This window comes from Eleginops maclovinus, chromosome 18 (assembly GCF_036324505.1).
Source record: "Eleginops maclovinus isolate JMC-PN-2008 ecotype Puerto Natales chromosome 18, JC_Emac_rtc_rv5, whole genome shotgun sequence".
NCBI lineage: Eukaryota > Metazoa > Chordata > Actinopteri > Perciformes > Eleginopidae > Eleginops > Eleginops maclovinus.
The window spans coordinates 20802444-20815422 of NC_086366.1; positions in this window are offsets into that span (position 1 = coordinate 20802444).

Genomic DNA, 12979 nt, shown 5'->3' on the forward strand with positions numbered 1-12979 from the left:
CTGCTCTTTTTTCACTTTCCTGTCTAATATCCCAACTGCATCTACACATCCATTTATTCACATGACTCAAGGCCTTTTTTTTCACCCTCAGGTTCAGGATCCACTCCTTAACTTTGCAGAAATGTGGACTGATGAACTTTCAGAACTGTTTAACATTTATACTCACAGGTTTGATTCACACATTGCATGACATCATTCAATGAGAGTCCTTCACGGAAAGGTCATAAACTGCTGCTTAGAAACCTAAAAAATCAAAAATGATTAGACCTCACTCCTTCCTGCAATCTAAATCAGCAATAGAGGCATTTATGGAGTTATCAACAATCCCTTTTATTTAAAGTAAAAGACACATGTATAGCTGTAGGAGATGCATTTAACCACATTCTTTAATAAGTCCCTCTCAAAAGGTTCAAAGGTTTTATTTGTCATATGCACAGCAAATACAGTGTATATGTTGGCAATGAAAATCTTATATCCCAGGCTCCTCAAACAACTCAACATACACAGTGCAAATAAGATAAATAAAATAGTGCAAAAATTAGACAATAATAAAATGTATAATATATAGATATGTGTACTATAAGCAGATATGTATGGCAGATGTGTATAATATATATATATATATGTATGTGTGTACTATACACAGATGTGAGTAGACATTCACAGAGCTCAGGAGTTCAGCAGTCTTATAGCCTGTGGTATATAACTGTCCCTGAGTCTGGTGGTCTTGGTCCGGATGCTGCGGTACCGTCTGCCAGACGGCAGCAGACAGAACAGATTGTTGCTGGGATGATGGGGGACCTTTAATATCCTACCGGCCTTCTTCCTACACCGCTGGGTGTAGAGGTCCTCCATGCATGGCAGCTCCATCCTGGTGATGTGCTGAGCAGTTTTCACCACCCTCTGTAGAGTCTTACGGTTGAGGGCGGTGCAAGTGCAACTGCAACAGCAACTCTGTAAACACACCACAGATTAGACTCTGCCGCAGTCACAGGCTCATGTTTATAAAGCCAATTTTCCACCAGACCTGTAGAGTAAGTCAAATGAACCTGTCTCAGCTGGCTCATTGTATTATCTTTCCTTATAAATATTGAATATTTTACATTTGGCCTGCATTGAAATGGAAAATACAGAAATAACTGCTTGAAAAAAGTGAACAGAATATGAATATGGAGGTTAAATACACTGTTGCCCATATAGTTGGAATAATTTAGTTTTCAGAAACATTCCTCTTTTTTATTCCTATTTACACACAATAATTGCATTACAAGTGGTACAAAATATTTTATTCCAACTTTATGGGCAATAGTGTATACATAAGGAGATCCATGCTAGAATAACCTGTTGTCCTTCAAGAAGAGACTCTGTGTTTCTAGCACATTGCACTTGATAACTGACATGAACACACATTCCTGTCACTGTCCCATTTTTAATAATGTTTTTTCTGTTGCTATCTGTTTACTGGCACAGATCTGGGAGGTGCAGGTGTCAATGGGTATTTGTTGTCTCTCTGTCTCTCTGTCTCACACAGTGTTTCGATCAAACATTTCTTATCCACTAGGGGTCATCGCTGTCAACAGCTAGCCTGATTTGACTCCATCTTCGAACTGCCTAGGTCAATGTACACTCCCTTAAAAAGTTGTGATGTCAGTTTCACACGGCAAGGTAATGGAGATCGGTTAAGTGTGCCTCATCCCTAAAGTGAGTTACCGTCAGTTGTCAGAGACATACTGTGAAGTGGAAACACGGCATATTAAAAAGGACCTATAGGTTTATAGCACAGAAGAAAATAATGTGCTACATTAATGTGTTGATTTTAAAGGCTTAATGAAAAAAAGCGCCTTTACTATAATTATTGATTTTTCTGATTTTCTTTAGTAACTCAGGGGGAACAACTCCCTGTTATTTCAAACCATCTGACATTAGTTTGCATAACTGGTCAATGGCATATTTTGTATATGGCAACAAAACATACAAAATAGTACCCACGATTAATGCATACTTGCCTGTGTGTTTGTTTTATACTCCCTTCTAAGATAAAGGTTAACATGTTATTTAAAATATCGTTTGTTGTTTGGGTTGAAGGGAAAATAGCATTTGTGTTTTCATTTTCCCTCCATGACTTTTGCCTAAAACAGGCCTGCTCCGAACATAAACTGGTCCAGAGCAGGTTAGGACTGCGTCATAAATTGCCTCTGCTGTAGCCAGGTTAAAGAGGGCCATCTTCGTGACCCAGAAAAATTAACCTAACTCTTGTCTGCAGGCTGAAATTGTTTGCTAACACGGATCCCAAAAAAGGGTCAATGTTGTGTGTTATATTGTTTTACTGCTGCTCAAATTTGAATAAAAACCTTACAGAATATGTACATTGAAGTCTTATTATTGTCTTAAGGTTTCAGTTATCTCAAGGATTTTGTGTTTTGGAGGATTTACATTGTATGACATTTGATATCTTTGGTTGATCCCAATGCAAATTAATAACTTGTTTTTTCAACTTTTCAATTTTATTATTTTCGGTACCTAATTGGTTTTGGAATTGTTTCTCTCGTATAATTCAGAATGTATTGTCGTGGTGATGACAGTTCCCTGCTCTCAGAATGCCAACACAAGGCCTCAGAACACCCAGAGTTCCACCTTCACTCACACACACCAGATCAGTAGTGAAACACACAACTCTTCAGTATCCACAGCAGAGTATTAGTTGGAAGCAAGTTTGCAAAACAAAATGAGGCCTAAGAGGTTAAAGACTCTGGACTCAGAGAATGATTTAGGTGAGTTAGATATCCTGATTTAATGCACCGCCAAAATATTTTGAAGTAATTTTGTCTTTAGTTTGTTTTCCTTGAAACAACTTGTAAAAATATGCCAGTGTAAAGAAAATTCATAAAAGTATAGAAAAACATATTTTAGGATAAAAGTTTTGCTTGATTGTAGTGTAGAAATCTGTCTGAATCTTTCTTGTTATAAGATTCAGACGTGTTTTGAGATCAAGTTGATTGTTATTGTTATTACAATATTCCTCAGTCACACCTATTCACTTATTTAAAACACATGTATCACTTAAATATACAGAGACGTAACTTGATCAGCTTTATTGCAGTGTGGAGGCAGTATGTTATACTGTACATATTATTTTACTCTAATGTTATAACTGCTACATTTACACGTAAGCATGATTGTAATATCACACATGAATACTTGATATGTAAAATCTTAAATTGCAAAGATACTAATGAATAAATATAGTGGAGTAAAAAGAAATGTATTTCACTTTAAGCACCCCTGGTAAGGGGGAAGAGGTCAAAGTGGTAGACAGGAAGAGAATCTGACTAGCAGAAGATCAGACGTGTTTCGTCCACTCAATTCACATTTTCTTTTTCACTTTCGCTCAATTCACCTTAACATGACAGTAGTTGCTATAAGCAGATGTTGTAGGTGAAAAATGTGTAATCGTCCAATATCTACAACAAGTTGATTGTAACCAGGTTTTTATCTTTGTAGAGAGCAATGGCAGCAGCACCAAAACCAAAAGCTGCCTTGGGGGAGACTATAGGGTGACTGCCAAAAAGAGAAAAGTCAGCAGAAAACCCTCAAAGTCATCCAGAAAAAGGTGTGGTGCCAGCAGACCTGTTGAGGTCCATGGGACCAAAAGAAAGGCCAGCAGTAGAGCAGTGATCCCCAACAAGAAGCAGAAGGGTAGAAACACTGACTCCAACATTGGTAAACCCACCAAGGTGATAGTACAGAACAGAAAGAAGAGGGCCAGGGCTGAGCAGCTGCCAGCATCACAGACTCCCAATACAAGGAGAAGGGAGATCAGCTCTGAAGTCACAATTCCCAACAGCCCTTCAACCTCCCAACAAGGCGATGGTAGCACAGCCCAATTCGTCATCACCAGCGGAGGTAAGCTAGATGTGTTAAAGAACGGAAATGGATGAAAATCCTTCCGGGCTGACACTTGGTCATGAAATAGTCACATAACTTCTCAATAAACAAAACATTTGTCATGTTTTTCTTGTACGTGCTAAAAAACAAGATTCAACATGTTGGAATAGAAGATTAACCAACACCCAGGATAACAACCACTGCTTTTTACCAAAGCACCCAACTTCAGTTTAAACGATGGGTTAAAGTAACATGTTATCGTCATGTATCAAGACATTAATCGGTGTTTGTGTTTGAAGCCAATTTTGAGGCCAAGTACGAGCAGCTTGGATTGCTCGGAGAAGGAGGCTTCGGTTCTGTTTATGCTGGGAACAGGAGAACTGATCATTTTCCAGTGAGTATGCCGTACAGATTTTCCCATCACTCATACAACACACAGTAATTCCTTCCTGCACTAACCAAAGTACTGCTAACTCTGTCCCATAGGTTGCAATCAAACACATCCCAAAAGCTGATGTGGAGACTCAGCAAACAGTGAGTGGTTTGTAGTCAGTGTTGAACTTTCTTGTTAGTTGCAGTGAAGCATGTCATTCCAAATAATTGGACAACTTCTTCTCAACAGGAAACGGTTCCTGACTTCTATCCCTGTGTTTTGTTTTGAATGTTGTGTATTTCAGGTCCTAAATGGAAAGATTTGTATGATCCCCAAGGAGGTTCTCCTCATGTTGAGAGCTGGAGGTGGACCAGGGTCAGTGGGGAAATCAGCTGCCGTCTCTCTACTAGACTGGTACAGTTTGGATGAGGAGGTTCTGCTTATTATGGAGAGACCAGTTTCCTCTATGGACCTTTTGAACCACCTTAATGACAACGGTGGTGCCTTGAGCGAGGATCAGGCTAAGGTACTTAAGCTGAGCGGAGCATATTACCATCTCAGGGTATGGTGTTCTCTTCACGCTGTGCTAACCTACTGTGTCTCTGAATTTCTTTCTCAGAACATCATGAAGCAAATGGTGGAGGCAGCCATTCAAATGCTCTCTGTTGGAGTCTTTCATCGGGACATAAAACCAGAGAACATTCTCATTGAGACTCGATCAGAGGGCCTTCGAGTGAGGCTCATAGATTTTGGTTGTGGCTGCCATGTGAGGAAGACGCCTTTCACCTCATACTCTGGTACGACGTCTGGCTTCTGCTTGCGCTCTGAATTCCGCTGTTGATCTGGATTGATGACTTATTTAAATCTTCTCCTCACCCTTTGTCTGTGTATTGTAGGAACCTCTGCCTACGCTCCACCAGAGTTCATCATAAAAGGGAAATACAAGGCCGGCCCCACAACAGTCTGGCAACTGGGCGCGGTCCTGTTTGAGCTATTGGATGGAGAAAATCAGTTCACCACCTCAGAGTTCCTTTGCAACCCAATTGAACTCAACCAGGAGCTGTCTAAAGGTAAGATGATGCCCTCAGTACCTGAGTTTTGGTTTTTATAGTGCTCTAAGCTTTTTCCTTCGACTATCCATTTGATCATTGCATGTTTCACCTTAATCTTGTTTATTAACTTTCTTTTTCTCTCTCTCAGACTGTCAGGATGTACTGAAAATGTGCTTGGCAGTGAACCCGAAGGAGCGTGCCACCCTTAGGCAGATTCAGGCGCACCCGTGGTTTAAATAATCCTCCACCACCCCTTGGGCTTGTCCTGGAACTGAGATGGGCCTCGACATATATTAGATATATATTAAAAACCAATATATATTTCAATTAATCTCACCTCCAGAATTGTGTTTTTAAATAATGTTTAGACATAAAAAACATCAACATTTTTTTACATCAGCATTTCATCTTAAAACATAGACCTTAACAGATGGGATGTAAACGTGTTGTTGTAGCTCAGTCTACCCTCAGTTCAGAGAACTAAGAATAGAGCAGCACTGACTCGAGCACACAAAAGAAAAAGAGAAGTGCAGGAATAAGTCCTAAAACCTAAAAATAAGTTAGCCTTTTACTATTTCCAGTTCCAATGTCTCGAAGTGAGTTTTTCCACATCTTGCTATAGACATAAAACACATCTGTAAATACCCTCCAAAGTTCTTTGTGTCATACAAATTAAACCTTTTATAAAAACTAAATAAGTCATCCCGCAAAGTCCTTAACTTAGCTGTGGTGACACTCAGTTATGCAACCTTGATGAAGTTTATTTAGCTAGACCTTAGATTTACTTTTGGCTTTGCGTTTATGATTAAAAAATAATAAATGTGGAGATATGTGTTGCTCGAGCGACAACAAATTGAAAATGGTTCCCTCATGTCAATTTTTTCAAATGTTTAAGATGCCATCCATGTTATTGGCCAACTGACAAGAGTACATAGTTTTTGTTTGTGCATTCCTCCTTACTTTGCACCTCAGGATAGTACTACTACTATTCTGTCCTTTCATTATAAAGCGTGTAGAACAATAATCCTTGAATTCATCACTTAATTTTATGTATTCATATTTGCTTGGAATTGGCCTCAAAGTATATATTTCAATTCAAAAACCGAAGTAATGGTCGGCGAGAGGTCATGCTTTTGCATATTGACACCAGTCCAGAAGAGAGAGAGAAATAAAATAAAATACACTATCAAAACAAAATCATTTAAAATACATACCAAACTACTACACGTCAAATATAAACAAACTATACCAGGCTTTTTTAAAAATCTGTTATTTTAGATTATATGGACCCATGGAGGTAGAAGGCTGTACCCTGTTTTTATGTGGCCTAGTCAGCTATTTCATAATACACTTGAAATAAATAGAATTTATGAATTGAGTTGTTTTATTGCCCTATAATAGTTTTTCACTGAGGAAAAGAACACATAATACATAAATAAAAAGCTTACTTCACCGGGTATTCCTATGGCGGTAAGCAAAAATCGTGGAGGCACACGTGCTTTTTCTTTTGCTTACGGCCATACCACCCTGAACACGCCCGATCTTGTCCGATCTCAGGAAGCTAAGCAGGGTCGCTCCATGTACCACTCGTTGTGGCCCTGCTGCAGGAGTCGCTGCACCTTGGTCATGGAGACGGCGTTGAGTCGGTCGCTCAGCAGGGTGACCACTCCTCTGTCGATGGCACGCTTCCCACACAGGATGGCAGGAAACAGGCTTCCGATGACCGGGGCGAGGTTCATCAGGATCTTGGGACTGTACGCCAGCCACATGTACTGCTACTGTTGTGCATGGTCCTCCTCCTCATCCTCACCTTCATCGTCGTGTGTCACCGACGCCTGCCTGATCCTCTCACAGTGTGGGCATTTCAATTTCTCCGTCAGGAGGGTATAACTGTATGTCATGCCACACACTTGCCTGGCGTAGCTGCCGAAGCCCTTCTTCTCCAGGTATTCCCCAGGCGGCGCAGGGCAGTTGATGTTGGGGCAGTGGATCATGGTCTTCATCACACCGACTGGCCGCCAGTAGAAGGCAGGGGTCGTGAAGAACGCCAGCATGTTGGGCACTGCTCCCTTGATGGACACAGGAGGTGGGGGTGGATGGAACTCCATCTTCCTTCAACAGCTTCCTCTCCATGGTCTCACCTTTGGTATTCTTGTACTTGGACAGCCTATCAAACAGTCCGTATGCCTCGTTGCTTTTCAGCCACTCAATGTTGGGTGTGGCAATGCCAAGGGCTTGGGCAGACGCAGAAGGCTGCTCCCAAAACTTCTGGCAACCCTCCAGCTGGATGCCGGCAGAGGCAGAGGGCTCTACTGGGGCTGAAGGTCCGGGCCTGTTGGCAGGGTCCTGGGTTGCAGCGGGAGTGAGCTCTCCCAAGGTGGTGAGCTGTGTGGAGACAGACACCTCAGACTCGTCCAGGAGACTTTCTGCAAAACACATGCCACACACACACACACACACACACGCACAAAAAGGATATTAAGTGCATTGCTTTAACTACAATAATGAATTTCACATAACGCGAGCAAAAAACTAGCAATTCAATGTCATTTCATTTTCATATGAGCATAATATTACCTGCAGCAGCCAACAGCTCAGCATCACTGGCATAGTTAGATTCATGCTGGAACTGGGAGACAGAAGACTCTGGCTTTGATGCCTGTGTCTGCAGAAAATAAATATACAACTGTAAAACAATCATACATGCTTTGCAACACCAGTGCTGATTATTGATCAACATGGGTCAAAAAGATAACCCAGTTATCTTACCTTCAACTTCTTCTCAAGTTGACATTCGACAGAGGGGAAGTCTCGCACATACTCCAGCATGCGCTCCTTCTGCCACTTCAGAAGCTGGTTCTGCTCACCCTTCTGGCAATACTCGCCGAGCAACCACACCACCCAGCCGACATCGTTCTCCAGCAGCCATCTGAACGTCTGCCCAGCATATTTGCCGAAGCTGATGACTAGCTGGTCTCTCCACATCTCCGCCAGCTTTCTTGGCAGCAGCCTCCGCCTTTGCAGGATCCAGACAGGTCGGATCTTCTACCTTGCTGGGGGCCTCTGCCACAGCCTTGGCAGCAACTGTGCACTGCAGCCAGGCCTCTCCCTGCCTGTACAGAGGGATGTGGGGATACTGGTGCTGCTTCTGATGGAAGTGCAATTGGGGTTTGGTGGTGAAGCTGTTCCCACACACGTCACAGTCATGCTCCTTTGGAGAATGAATCTTCATGGCGAGTGAGGTTCGACTTCTCAGCTAACTTCTTATTGCACACACTGCACTCGTGTCTCTTCCTCTCCATGTTTAACCTTTACAACAAACAAATATTTATTAATTCAGTTTTCCAATACGTAGCTATAAGAAAAATTGTATTTTGTCCTGTTTTAGACCTAGCTAGCTTATGTTTTAATTCCTAACTAAGATATATAATACAATCATAAGTGTCACACTTACAATAGGTTATAGATTCAGTAAAATGCTGTCATGATGATAAAAGTGATAGAATGTGCATAAATTCTCAGCAATAAGATGCCAAACGACTGGCAGGTTGTCATAGCCTACGTTGTCAATACAAATTAACAACATGCTAATTTGCGCATGTGTAAACAATGGCATTTTTGACAATGGCAAAGTTGCTGATTTTCAGAGAATCTTTTCATTCAGATAGTTTAATAGTTTAATATAGGCCTACGCTAAAATATCCACAAGAACAAAAGTTAAAGAGGAAGAAGATTAGACTTGGATGCTGATTTTTCCGTTGAGGAAGAGCCTTGCTCAACAGGATTCAATGATTGGCGGGTTGAGCGCTAAATCTTGCTCAACCATTGGCGGGTTGAGCAGGGAATAGGGATTTGGTGGAGAATTCGCACACCTGGGGCCCGTAATCTTAGTCCTTTGTCAGCAGAGGGTGCTGCTCCTTCAATTGACACAGCTGTAAACAAACTGAGGACAATGCAAAGTTAGCTACTGCTCAAACAAATAAATATTCACAAATATTAATCTTGTTGTAACCAATAATTTAAAAAGCCAAAAAAAAAAAAAAAGACCTTTATCATCATCCATAGTCATTTAAAACACACAATAATAACCCAGGACTATAAATGTAATATGATTAGACTCAATTAGAGGCATTGTTGCTAAAGAAAAATGGTTAATTAACAAGAAAAAAAAGCATGCATTCAAGTCATTTTTATCACAAAAAGTGTTTTGTAATATACTTTAAAATCTAATTCTCGTAGGTGTAATGAACACCTATAAGTTCCTGGGAGTGCACTTGAACAATAAACTGGACTGGAGTGACAACACTGATGCTCTTTTCAGGAAGGGACAGAGCAAGCTGTTCTTCCTGAGGAGGCTCAGGTCCTTCAACGTGTGCACGAGGCTGCTGGAGATGCTCTACCAGTCTGTGGGGGCCAGTGTGCTCTTCTTTGCCGTGGTGTGCTGGGGTGGAAACACCAACAAAAGGGATGCTGACAAAGCTTGTGAGAAAGGCTAGCTCTGTTGTTGGAGTTAAACTGGACAATCTGGAGGGGGTGGCCGAGGGGAGGACGAGGAGGAAACTGGACAGTATCCTGGATAACCCCTCCCACCCCCTCCATGCAGAGCTAGTGAAGATGAGGAGTACGTTCAGCCACAGACTCATCCCACCTCGGCACAGCACTAAGCGCCTGGGAAACTCCTTTGTGCCTGTAGTCATCAGGCTGCACAACAAGGGGTTAACCATGTGACTCACTGACAATAACCCGGACTGCACATAAACCTAAACCTAATAACTTTGACCTGCACTCTCTTTCTGCACACATACATGTGTTTATGTTTAACAATACTTCGTTACTCATCTGTATGTATACTTTTTTTTGAATTTCGAAATTTTAATTTCAATTTGTGTTTCATATCCCTGTGTGAACCTGTACTGTTTTTCCTCTTCTCTGTTGCATAAACACTTGAATTTCCCCACAGGGATTAATAAAGGTACATCTTCTCTTAATTATAGGAGCTGATGAATACAACAAAAAAGGGAACAAAAACTGAAGTGGGCTGAGTCAGGAAAAGAGTTGGTAGACTACGTTAAGTGTTACTACAGAAATAAGTGTCCGGTGTCCATGCCTCTAGGGGCGATATACATTTTTCCCCTTTTTTTTTAATGTCCTTCAACAACTGCTCCTTTGACACAACCTTGACAAAGGGGCAGTACACAACTCCCTTGTACTGGTGGTGTCCAGTATCTGCTGTCCCAAACTTTCTGCATTAAATGCAATACTTTGCAGGTCGGTTTGAGCTGGTTCGAGCAGGAAAAGTAGAGGAGCGGCTGGCATTCAAAGCCCGTGGAGCAGCAACCGGGACAGGCACCTACCTGTGAGGTCACTGGAGTAAATATCATGGAGCCCAAAGGTGAAGCAGGGAAGAGCCGTCTTTGCAGCACCATCCGAGAGCTAAAATATGGTGCTGGGAAACTCTGCCATACATCACCACCTGAGGCCCAGAGGATGGAGCAGGAAATCTTTGCGGCTGGCCCCTTGCCCTGGCCAGTCAGCTTCTTTGTGATCTGGAATTCTAAAACAGCAATGTTTAAGTTTATAAATGTATTACGAATTATCTATAGCAGTAAATGTAGGTAGATTTATTACACCGAACACATGTATGATACAATTATATAGCTAATGTTATCACTGCTAAAAATTGTATTCTGTGAAGGAGTGTATAACATACATGGAAATCAAATACAGTCACATTATATATTACCTTTTTTGATTGAGTCCATCTTTAAGATGGAACCAACTGTGGAGGTGATGCTGGCCTTGATATGTTCTATGCGGGAGAGGATATCCCTGTGTACGGGGAGAGCACCCAGCGACTGTTCAGGATATAGATGGGCTCTGGGGTCTCCTGAAAAACATGGAAGAGGCCAGGCTGAGCCACAAAGTCAGCTCCCTCCCAAAGATGGTGTTTAACCGGTACAGCCATTCCTCCCCATGATTCTCCCTGAAATGCTTCACCAGTCGGTCTGGGCTGTTGCCAATCGTTCGTTCCAGAAGCATCCCAATGACACAGATGCCAGAAACTACCTGAAATACACATTTCATTTTATTTGTTTGTTAATCAACAACACGGAAAATGTGTGATAAACCCATTGCACCAGGTGTAACACAAGGATAATGTACATCTGTTGTCCCTTACTTATTTAAATAGTACACAGGGCCTGTGACCAGGAGGGGACACAATAAGACAATATCATGTAGCCTATATCATACCTGCAGCTGTATTTAAGTTATTAAGAATACATTGGAAATGTATGCATGTGGCATTTATCAATCTGAATTTTTTTTTTTTTTGTTGTCTTGAGTGAGTCACTCCGTTTATATAATATTTGCACCGTTATCTTATCCCTGTCAGTAATATACTTATCATTTTTAAGCAATAGGTAATGGGTACATTGCTTTGGCATGACCCTGACCTGTCACTGGGTTGCAGGGGCAAGAAGGGCCTAAACTGATTGTTCAATTCCTCAAAAGTTGTTTAACTAAGGGAAGCCAATTTCTTCTGGCCTCCTCCATGGATGTATATTAGGGCACCAGTCTACAGTGAGTGCAGTACCGTGAAAGAAAAAACTTATTATTAATAGTAAAAATGTCTCACCATGTGGCATACAAACAATTCCTATGTTCTGGCCCTTCTCAAAGTCAACTTTCGCCACAGGAATGAACAAACGACTTATGTGCAGGACAATATGAAGCAGGACAAACTGTAACGAGCAGCAAGTAAGCATAACATAGCATTAACTGAGGAGGCCAATTTATCGACATATCATAAACTATTAGCTACCTACCTGTACCACCGACAATGACAGACAAACAGAAAACTAAGGCCAACAGGTGCTTTTGTTACCAGCCCTAATGAAGGGAGTGGTTGGGGGACGAGTCAGGCCTTGAGCTGCCTTCAAGTGCACTCTCTATGAGAGCATTACCGACTAGACATATACAAGTGTTTTAAATTGAATTACAGTTGTTCAATCTATTACCTGTTTATGAGGCAGGAATCTGGGCCAGGCCAAAAGCCATCCACCAAAACATCACCCCTGAAACAACAATAAGAATGTTGAGAAAACACTTTGCTGCATTCAAAGGCAAACAGAACATAACCTTACACTTACAAATATCCTTTACATTGGTTCATATTAAACAAAAAAGAATCAGTCAGAGGTGTTTGAAACATTCAGAGCTGCTTGAAAACATTTATACCCTATTCCTGTAGCGGAATTATTATTAATTGATACTTGCCCTTTCAAACATTATGGTTTTGACCACATCATGCTTATTGCTTGTTTGACATCCTGAGCAGAACGGTGGTTTACTACTCCTTAGTCGCCAAAGCAAGGAACTGCAACGCTATAATAATACCAAATAACGTCATTATGTTGGATGTATTATTCATTGAATACGTACGTAGATTAGTGTGAGTATTATAAAATAAGAAATGTTGTTGAAAAAAAGTAGTTTTAGTGTGTATTCAACTTAATACTTTCATTATACATCTACAAACCACAATTTTCTACTTCACAAACAGAAATAAATTATCTCCTGCATTACTTGCACATTTGTCACTTGCAACGTTCTGTTGCACTATTTTGTTTTCTATTCAGTTTTTTTTGGGCACTATTTTTTTTTATTG